The sequence below is a fragment of the Siphateles boraxobius genome, unplaced genomic scaffold (assembly GCF_051911475.1).
Source record: "Siphateles boraxobius isolate OS27281-9 unplaced genomic scaffold, OSU_SipBor_1 25, whole genome shotgun sequence".
Lineage (NCBI taxonomy): Eukaryota > Metazoa > Chordata > Actinopteri > Cypriniformes > Leuciscidae > Siphateles > Siphateles boraxobius.
In genome coordinates this window covers 20,346,421-20,357,873 of record NW_027508866.1, presented here as the reverse complement: position 1 = coordinate 20,357,873, position 11,453 = coordinate 20,346,421, and positions in this window count along the sequence as shown.

Below are 11,453 nucleotides of genomic sequence, written 5' to 3'. Positions count from 1 at the left end.
TTTTTTTTTAACACCTCAGTTTTCCACAGGCTTTAAAACATAAAAAAAAGCTATGTGGCCAACAAAAATTTACGATTCTTACACGTTTTGTTCATCATGATAATGTTCACAAATTAACTTTCAAAACCTAAATTCAATTGGCAGAAGTAAAAGGTTAAAGCGAGGTTAAAGCGTGCAAGCAGACCATCTGTGGGACAAAGTGTATGTGCCTTGTGGAACCGCCTATAGGCGCATATTATTTATGCGCTCTTTAAATAAGAAAAAAATATTGCGCCATTGACTTCAGACCAGGTTTCAGTTGGTCAATGATGCAGTCTATTTTAGTTGCTTCAAAATAACAACGCGCCAACAATGCACCTGAACACACCTCGTTTTCAGACCAGCAGCCCATGGGGGCGCACAAATAGGTGCAAATTCATTCGCTATTTAAACAACGTGGCGCAGGACATGAAAATGATAACTGCGTCGGGCTGAAACTAGCGAAAAGCATTTGCCTTGCGCCACATTGCACCGGGTGTATGATAGGGCCATCTATTTCAATGCAGGTATTAATTTCAGGTTTTGGGCAAATTCCAATTGGATGTGAGCATCCCTATGCCCTACTCATTCCGAAGGGCAGAACATGATTAAATTACTTCCTTGAAGTGACCATCGCATGATCCCTTCACTAACAGATGTGATACAACGCCGTTTGGAATTCACCCTCTCTGAAAACTCTCCCGGTCTGCCATTGGTCAGTCAAAAAATAGTCCCGCCTTAAAATTTACACAATTGGCTAGGCAAATGTTGCTGTGTACAGTATTCCCATTGTAAACACTGCCATCCCAAATTTTCCAGAACAGCATATTTTTTATTTCTGTGGGTGTAGTCGATTCGAAGTGGGAGTTTTGTGTTATATAAACCTTGAATTACATCAATGCAGAGGTAGGCAAGTCTCATTTTATAAGTAGGTGGATTTCATTTTAAACCCATGCCTCTCCAGCTCCACTCAACAAAGTGTCTGTAAGAATAATTCACCCCTGCGAGGCCTTCACTGAATGATGTGCTTCGCCCACACTGTTAAGAGGCCCCTAATGGTGAGAGTTTGACTTGAGCTCAGTAATAGTGCTTCAAGCTGAAGCCTGTGTTGGATTCCACCCACGGCGCTGAAGCCCTGAAACCTCCTGGCCCCTGCAGGGCTTCAGCTACAGAAGGACGGTGTTATCACATATGGTGTAAACACATCTTCAGCTTACACCCACAAAGACTCAACCAGCAGAGCAGAACCCTTTGGGAACTCCATTCTTTTATATCTCCAAGCTAGCTGTGATGATGATGATGTTGTTCTTTATAGACTGGAGTTACATAACCAGATCTACGTCAGCACACACTTTACAAGAAAGTTTCCTTTGCTATTTTTTTCCACAAAACATGCAAGAGCAATGTTGAGACCTTTTAACTGCATATTAAGTTTCCTGTTAATTAAGCATTTTGGCTGGACTATCTTTGGCGATATTCTTTAACTTTTTAATGTAGTATGAGTAATTTATAGGGTAAAATAAAATAAATAAGGCTTAGGAATATGGTACCTTGTTGTCATCTGCTTGTACTTCTCAACCAAAACAAAAGCAAGAAAAAATGCTAAACATTCACTTTAGGGGAAATTCCATCTGACAATGGAAATGAAACCTGCAAGCCATTGAGGATGAGTGCAATAACATCTGTTGGGTCGACAATGGATAAGCTTGAATAATGGGAGTGGGAGTGTGACTCACTGCTTTCCAGTAAGAAAGTGATTCAGCTCCCTGGTTCACTGACCTTCAAACATGATGCCCTCTGTGTGCGACAGAATAGTTCAGTTCTTCCCTCAGCAGTCCCCATGTCCATGATGACGTCATCACCGCAAGTGTTAATGACCCGTGTTTCACATGCCCTCGCTTATAAAGGTGAACTATTCATGTCTGGGTCGGCCGCTGAAATAGTTTTCTGTGGAACACAATCTAAAATGGTCCCCCTGTTTTTCTGTAAATGTACAATGTAAATATGCGTGAATTATTGAGAAAAATAATCCAATTTTTCTCAGTTACAGTAGACATGATTTGAGGCCTGTGGTAATTTTGATGATGACTAATCACAATAGGTGTGATCAGTCCAAACCTTTTATTCGCAACAAGTGCCACTCAAATGACTCCTTTTTATATCTGCTCGCTTTGGCTACTAACTGATATTTGTTTATGATTTTAACATTTCAATAGCTACCCCTTCTACTCAGCAACTAAATTCCTGATGTTGATTATTTACATTCCCAGAACTAAAGTTTTAGAAAGAACAAATATTTGAATAACACCAATTCCTGTTAAACACACACACAAAAAAAGAAATTATAAAACAGATAGTTCTGGCCCTTGATTGGATGAGCAACGTTCAAAGCGGTTGTAAATGACTCTACAAACATACACCTGTGAACTCATTACTGTCACGATGAGGTGGAAGCAAGGAGGAAGCAGGATCCAATTGCAGCACACTTTATTTAATAAACTCAAACTACATAAAGACACTGGCTAGGGCACAAGACTAAGGAACAGAACCACCAACATCAAGGTACAACAACAACATTATTAAGAACTCACAAAGACTGGACTGAAACACAGGGCTTAAATACAAGGCCAAACAAGCTAAACAAGATAACAAGGGGGCGTGGTATACATGAACACAAACGAGGAGCGGGAAAACTGAACAGGACTGAACCAAAAGCACAAAGACCGGGGGAACACAGACAGACATTACAACATAGCCCCCCCTCTACGGGCGGCTCCTGACGCCCATCAAAACTAGAGACATAGTTCGGGAGGGTGGTGGAGCGGAGGCGGTCCCGGGGGAGGGATGGCGGGCCAGGTCCGTGCAGGGAACGGGACCGGGGTCTTGCGATGGCGGACCTGGGCCATGGAACATGGGCGGAGCTGGACGAACAGACTGCCAGGGCGGAGCAGGCTGTGGGCGTGTCCACGACGGAGCAGGCTGAGGGCGAGGCCACGGCGGAGCAGGCTGAGGGCGTGACCAGGGCGGAGCAGGCTGTGGGCGTGTCCACGACGGAGCAGGCTGAGGGCGAGGCCACGGCGGAGCAGGCTGAGGGCGTGACCAGGGCGGAGCAGGCTGTGGACCCTCGGGCATCCAGGGCGAAGCTGTCGGACCCTCGGGCGTCCAGGGCGGAGCTGTCGGACCCTCGGGCGTCCAGGGCGGAGCTGTCGGACCCTCGGGCGTCCTGGGCGGAGCAGACCCTTCGGGCGTCCAGGGCGGAGCTGTCGGACCCTCGGGCGTCCAGGGCGGTGAAGACCCCTCGGGCGTCCAGGGCGGTGAAGACCCCTCGGGCGGCCACGGCGGTGAAGACCCTTCGGGCGGCCACGGCGGTGAAGACCCTTCGGGCGGCCACGGCGGTGAAGACCCCTCGGGCGGCCACGGCGGTGAAGACCCTTCGGGCGGCCACGGCGGTGAAGACCCCTCGGGCGGCCACGGCGGTGAAGACCCTTCGGGCGGCCACGGCGGTGAAGACCTTTCGGGCGGCCACGGCGGTGAAGACCCTTCGGGCGGCCACGGCGGTGAAGACCCTTCGGGCGGCCATGCTGGAGAGGACCCTTCGGGTGGCCATGGTGGTGGCCTACTGCCCCCCCCCAAAAAATTCTTGGGGGTAGCTACGGGGTCGTAGCCTGGAGAAGGCACCGGCTCAGGAGAAAGAGGCAGAACCAGCGGTGAAGAGGGCTTTAGGCTGGGCAGGACCAGCGGTGAAGGAAACTCTGGGCTGAACAGGACTGGCGCAGGATCAGCGGGCTCTGGTGCAGGATCAGCGGGCTCTGGCGCAGGATCAGCGGGCTCTGGCGCAGGATCAGCGGGCTCTGGCGCAGGATCAGCGGGCTCTGGCGCAGGATCAGCGGGCTCTGGCGCAGGATCAGCGGGCTCTGGCGCAGGATCAGCGGGCTCTGGCGCAGGATCAGCGGGCTCTGGGGCAGGATCAGCGGGCTCTGGCGCAGGATCAGCGGGCTCTGGCGCAGGATCAGCGGGCTCTGGCGCAGGATCAGCGGGCTCTGGCGCAGGATCAGCGGGCTCTGGCGCAGGATCAGCGGGCTCTGGCGCAGGATCAGCGGGCTCTGGCGCAGGATCAGCGGGCTCTGGCTCAAGTGTGTGCGTAGCCCACACACACCACATGGCTGTGGCCATAATGGCCAGTGTTGCGGTCACTGAGGGCTCAGGCGGCGCATGCGTGGCGTGATCAGTCTCTGACTGGGAAGACGTGACGAGAACGGTCTCTGGCTGGACGGTCTCTGGCTGGACGGTCTCTGGCTGGACGGTCTCTGGCTGGACGGTCTCTGGCTGGACGGTCTCTGGCTGGACGGTCTCTGGCTGGACGGTCTCTGGCTGGACGGTCTCTGGCTGGACGGTCTCTGGCTGGACGGTCTCTGGCTGGACGGTCTCTGGCTGGACGGTCTCTGGCTGGACGGTCTCTGGCTGGACGGTCTCTGGCTGGACGGTCTCTGGCTGGACGGTCTCTGGCTGGACGGTCTCTGGCTGGACGGTCTCTGGCTGGACGGTCTCTGGCTGGACGGTCTCTGGCTGGACGGTCTCTGGCTGGACGGTCTCTGGCTGGACGGTCTCTGGCTGGACGGTCTCTGGCTGGACGGCCTCTGGCTGGACGGCCTCTGGCTGGACAGGCGGGACGTGGATAGGCTCCAGGGATACTGTGAACTGGCAGGGTGCTTCATCAGCCAAGCCCACCGTAGATGCCGAACCCCCCAAGTAAAGGGCCAGGTCAATATATCCCTCTAGGGTCCAACCGGTATAATCATCCGGCATCAGTTGCGCGATATCCGCATCCAGCCCGCTCCAGAACAGGTCCATGAGCTCAATGTCATACAGCGATCCCAGATGGCAGCAGTTCAAAAAGTCCCTCACATACTTCTCGATCCGCTGGCCATCCTGAAACATAGAGGCTAGAAATCTTCTTAGTACCTGGTTGCTAACAACTGCTGGATCCATTGGCGGTGAGTTCTTCTGTCACGATGAGGTGGAAGCAAGGAGGAAGCAGGATCCAATTGCAGCACACTTTATTTAATAAACTCAAACTACATAAAGACACTGGCTAGGGCACAAGACTAAGGAACAGAACCACCAACATCAAGGTACAACAACAACATTATTAAGAACTCACAAAGACTGGACTGAAACACAGGGCTTAAATACAAGGCCAAACAAGCTAAACAAGATAACAAGGGGGCGTGGTATACATGAACACAAACGAGGAGCGGGAAAACTGAACAGGACTGAACCAAAAGCACAAAGACCGGGGGAACACAGACAGACATTACAACAATTACATATTAGAATAAATATTTCTATGGACTGAATTTTGAACAACTAAGGGGATTTTCGCTCCACATCGTGCCTAATGATGGGTGTGTGCCCTTTGGGTGTGTTTACACTTATCATGTTTGGTAGGCTATAATGAAACGAAACCTGGTGCGATTGCTCTGTTAGTGTGGTTCATTTGAATAAGTGTGAACCCTGAACTGGTGTCACCAAACAAGTGGACTGAAACACTGAAAAGATGGGTCTCGTTCCCCTTCCAAACGACCTCTGATTCGGTCCAACTGAAATATGAACGCAACACTGACAAATACATGTAAACGAACCAAAAATGGGACATGATGATGTCAGAAGATGAGACAGTAAAAAGGACAGAATGCCTGTTTTTTCTTGTCATAGTCGTGATGTTGTCCATCACAGTTCAGTTCAGGCATCAGAACCGCGTCTCCTCACAGCAGATCTTCATTTGTGTGATGGAGGGATTCCTGACGCTGTTTTGACTCCTTTAGACATTTTATAAGCTCTCCATGAGTTCTCAGCTGCTAAAAATACCATTTAACTACGCACATACAACGAAAGCATTTAGCCCAGAACACAGCATTGTTTTTGATGTTCGGTAAATTCCGTCGTAAAATATACATAATAAAAGCTGACCAATCAGGTTGTGAACATATCTCTATGCCTTTAGGTTTGGTGTTAATGCAAATGTAAACACTAAGCGGACCAACTACAAGTGTGAACACACCCTTAGTTGTTCTAAATCGTCAGCCATCGGCACATATCTTCAGCAAAGACCACAAGAACCAGACAGGTCCACAGATCTATGACCAGCTTCGTCTCCATACTGGCATGATGAATCTGATAAGCAAAAGGAACTAGATGAAATATTTGAATGCTATCGATCCAAAATCTGATCTGACTTGTGATGCTGCCTGAATCACAATCACACCGTGTTGGTTTGTTGTAGTTTGCCGACTGAGCCTGGATTTTCTCAAGGGTTTTTTTTTTCTCCATTTCAGTCACCTGATGGAGTTTGGGTTCCTTGTCACTGTCGTCTCTGGCTTGCTTAGTTGTGGACACTTAATATTCAGCAATATTACTGATTTGACTTCACTGACATATTGAATGAGAACTCAACTTAGCTGGATGATGACATCAGTTTTCTCCAGAGCTGCTTTATAGATGAAATTAACTAATTTCATAATTGATGATCTTTAAAATGGAACAACGGTATATCAACACTGAACTGACTTCAGCTGAACAAGGAAACTGTTTTCACACACACACACACACACACACACACACACACACACACACACACACACACACACACACACACACACACACACACACACACACACACACACACACACACACACACACACACACACACACACACACACACACACACACACACAAACACACACACACACACACACACACAAACACACACGATGAGAGCTGCCTAAATGAACAGTTTGCATTTTCTGTTGCATTTTCCTGTTATCACTGTAAAGCGGCTTTGGGTAACACTTAAGAATACGGTTCCTTCGTTAATGAATAACTACACCAGAACAAATGAGTAACACAATATTAACAATCTAGTAACTACGATTAAGTAACAAGAAATCATGATTAAGGAATTAGTAAGTAATAGCACACAGATGAAAGTGGTAGTTCACTATTAACTAATCAATAACTACTATTTTTGTAATGCTTCCAAGAGAACTACTGTTAGAATCAAGGTAACTAACTAGTAATGACTGAAGTGTTACTACATACTTCTAAAGGAATTACTAATTATTTTAAGCTTTTGAGGTTTTTGGTGAAGTTTTAAATAGTAATTCCCATAGAAGTATGTAGTAACACTTTAGTCATTGCTAGTTAGTTACGATGATCTTCACTTAAGAATACGGATCCAAATAATCAGTAATTCCTTTAGAAGTATGTAGTAACACTTCAGTCCTTACTAGTTAGTTACCATCTTACAGTAGTTACTTATGTAAAGCCAATCCTAAAGTAGAATCTTCTAATCCTTCACAAGATATTTGCACACACATATATGAGCTAGGAGACATACATAAAAACGTATAAATAATAAAATATCCAATAAATAATAATTATCCAATTAATAATAAAATCACTGTATATGGTATTTGGATGGCTGATGACTCAATATGTTGCAGTCGTCACCGTGAATCTAGTGATTCAATGCCAGTCCAGAGGAATGCTGGAAAATTGGCCACAGGACAAGTAAGGTCCTGACAACTGCATTTAAAAATCCATTTCTTTAAAATTATTCAGTTGATAAATAGTTCTCTAGGAGAGAGCATATAGGCTAATTATTTCCCAAATCATAAGTCTGCTATGCTATTATATATTGATAAACCTTGTGTATTCATTTACAGTAGCAGTTAAAATGTTAATAGTGCAGTCATTTGTCCTGCATTAGTTGTTGATTAGTTTTGCATGAATTATGAAACTTTTTCAGTAGTTCTCTGGGAAGCATTAAAAAAATAGTAGTTATTGATTAGTTAATAGTGAACTACCACTTTCATCTGTGTGCTATTACTTACTAATTCGTTAATCAGAATTTATTGTTAGTTAATAGTAGTTACTAGGTTGTTAATATTGTTACTCATTTGTTCCCGTGTAGTTATTCATTAATGAAGGAACCGTATTCTAAAGTGTTACCCTGCTTTGTAAAAATCTGTATAAAACACAATTATATAATAAAGGTGACTTGAATTTGACTAGATTCATTGTAAACCACGGCTTCACAGGGCTTTAATAAGGATGTATTTTTTCCATGAAACATAAAAAGAGATGTTTTGAAGAATGTTCAAACTGCTCTATTCTATAACGAGTGACCAGGTACTCTCAAAGTAAACAAAACAACGTATTTAGTAGTACAAACAAGTAGTATTTTGACATTATTATTGATATTATTGACTGAAAATCTTTTCCTTTGAACTCTCATTCACATGTTGTGCCAGGCTGGACGATTATGCCAATCCCTAATATCTCCATTTGTGTTTCATAGAAACAAGAATGTCGTATGGATATGATGAGAAAATATATATAGGCTATTTTATAAATGTTTTAATATATTCAATTTTAATGTTATTAGATTCAAATGAATAGATATTATTATGAACTTGGTGTTTGTTTATTATATTCAGAGTTGCAGGTGCTTGGAAGAGTCCTTCAAGGGGAAGCTAAAAAATGTTACAAACAGGATGTGCTACAACATGGCTGTGCCATTTACATTTCATGGCCGTTGAGAATCTCCTCCATCTCCTTCAATGATACACATTTGTTTACCACTTACTTTGAAGAGTGCATAGTTCGAGTGTAACATTCCAACAGTGCCTCATTGTGCAGCCGTGTGGACAGATCTGTTCATTGTGTGTGTGTGTGTGTGTGTGTGTGTGTGTGTGTGTGTGTGTGTGTGTGTGTGTGTGTGTGTGTGTTCAAACTCAAGGGATAGGGAGTGGATAAGGGTGCAACTCTTCAAACTCACATACATGCACACGCACACACACACAAATTGGGAACAGTGAGTACAGCTGGCCAGGAAAAACAACAGGGGAGAGGGAGGGACTTTCAGGAAGAGAGGGAAACTGAAGGAGAACAACCTTTACCAGAGAGGATCTCATTCCCACAGTTTGCTCTCTCTTTCTTTCTCTCTCTCTCACAAACATTCTCTCATAAACTGTGAATTTAATGGGATCATGACAAATAAGCCCCCCCCCACACACAAACACACACAAACAATGTATTTGCAAAAAAATTGTATCAAATAGTTTTTACTTTAATGCAAATATGTTTTTATTATTGTTTTAAATAGGCCTATGTACATGTTGAATAATTGAAATGTGTAATTATTACTAATTAATGTGCCAAAAATATTTTAATTTAATTTATTTAATATTCATATTATAAGTAAACCATTAATTAATTCTCAAAAAACACTGTGCCTGTGGCATTATAAAAAATATGATTCTGTTTAAGCATCCTGAACCAGCCTGGCATGACAACACTTGCTCAACCAATAGTGTGAGTTTGGGGCGGGACAATCTGTTTGTTGACCTATGGCTAACAGAGGCAGTGTTTGTGAGAATTTGCAATTCAAATTGGGTGAGGTACTGAAATGACACACTTCAGCTTTAAATTTTTAATCATTTGTAAATGGTTGTAATTTTTCTATGCGGCTTTTGATTAATATTAATTAAAATAAAAAAAAATACTTTTACGGTACTTTTAGGGTTAAAATACTTTACTACAGCAACTAGTCACCATTGAGAAAAACTTAAATGACAATAAGTTAATAATAAACTTTATTTCATAAACCGCCTTTAAAAGCAGCTTCTCAAAATGCTGTTATAAGAAAGTTTTTCTGAAAATAGTCATTTTCTATATATATCATTTTATTTCAGCGTGAAGATTGAGCTTAACATATTTTTATGAAATTATCTCTTTTGAAAAAAAAAACTTGCATAATTTTATTATATGTTAATCAAGATTTCTACAGTGAGCTCTTAGCTTTTCGCGTAGACTTTGAAATCTCGTCCTCTCATCAAGACAAACAGTCTGGTCGCCTTATGTGGGCCTCAGCAGTACAATCACAGAAGCTTTGAGAGCGTCTAGAGCGCTCCTGCCAGCCAAGTCACCAGAAAAACAAACAATCTCCTGAGATGGCCTCAACCTTACACAGAAGAAAAACAGCAGATGACCTCACATGGCAGAGAGTGGCTTTTCCCTTTTCGCTTATTCAGCCACAGGACTTGATGTCGGCTGTAACATAAAGCAAAGCTAATGGCTTTGTTATGGCAATGTGCTACTTCATTAATAGAAGGATGTGCTGATAAAGGTATGTTAGCTTATTCTGTTGTCCTCTGCGTTAGAGGCTCTGAATGTTTTTGAAAAGGCTTGTTAAACGAAGCCCGCCTTGAGAGGTGGAAATGGGGCCAAAGTGGTAAACACAGCTGTGGCAAACCGCTGTTGTCTCAGCTACTCATACAGGGCTTCACAAGAAGCATGGAAAAAGGAAAACACAAACACTAACTGGAGTGTCATCGTAATGCAAGATAATACTAATTACCGTTATAAAGATTTGAGTGCAAAGTTTCTACTAAAAAAGGATGTTGAACTTGTTTTAGGATGTGCAGTTTCCAGGTGGTGGTTATCACAATATGCCCGTACGTTTGTCAAACACTCCCTTCCTGTCTTCCCATTCTGTTTTCTGCTTCACTAAAGTCTGCCTGGTTCTCGATCTAGGAAGACCCCGGGCATCAATCAGTGTATGACCTGATTTCGAATGACAAAAGACTCAGAAACACACACACACATACACACACACACACACACACACACACACACACACACACACACACACACACACACACACACACACACACACACACACACACACACACACACACACACACACACACACACACACACACACACACACACACATTTGATGAGATAAAGAGCTTGGATCATCTCAATGTTCCAGATAGACTGTTTTGCTGTGTGTCTATGTCCAAGACCACAATCAGCACAGCAGAGATTATGCTCACTAAATATCCCTCCACATCCTCGCTGCATGGCTAAACTGCTTATAATATCAGCAAATCATTTATAATTGTTAGTATTCTATAATATATGGTGTTGGCATTAACATATTGCGCTGTCTAAACAGATTGCTGCCACAAGGCTCAAAAATGTATCCTATTTAGGGTACATTTGAAGGGGACCTCTTAAGGCAAAATTTATTTTTACATGTTGTTTGAACATAAATGTGTGTGGGCAGTGTGTACACAACCACCCTATAATAATAAAAATCCATCCACTCCTTTTTTTAATCCCCATAAATCATAAGCAGTGTCTCAAAACAAGCAGTTTACAGATTCCGGGCAAAGCGACGCCACTTTGTACAGGCCCCGCCCACGACTGTTGACGGACTCTGCCGTATTAGCATAGACACACTCACTATAGGGGAAAAGGCCATGATCAACTTAGCATGGACCTGCCCTGAGCGAGATGTACACTGTCCGCCATTGTATCGATGCCGGAGCAGCTGTAGCAACAAAAATGTCTCGTAAGCAACTCAG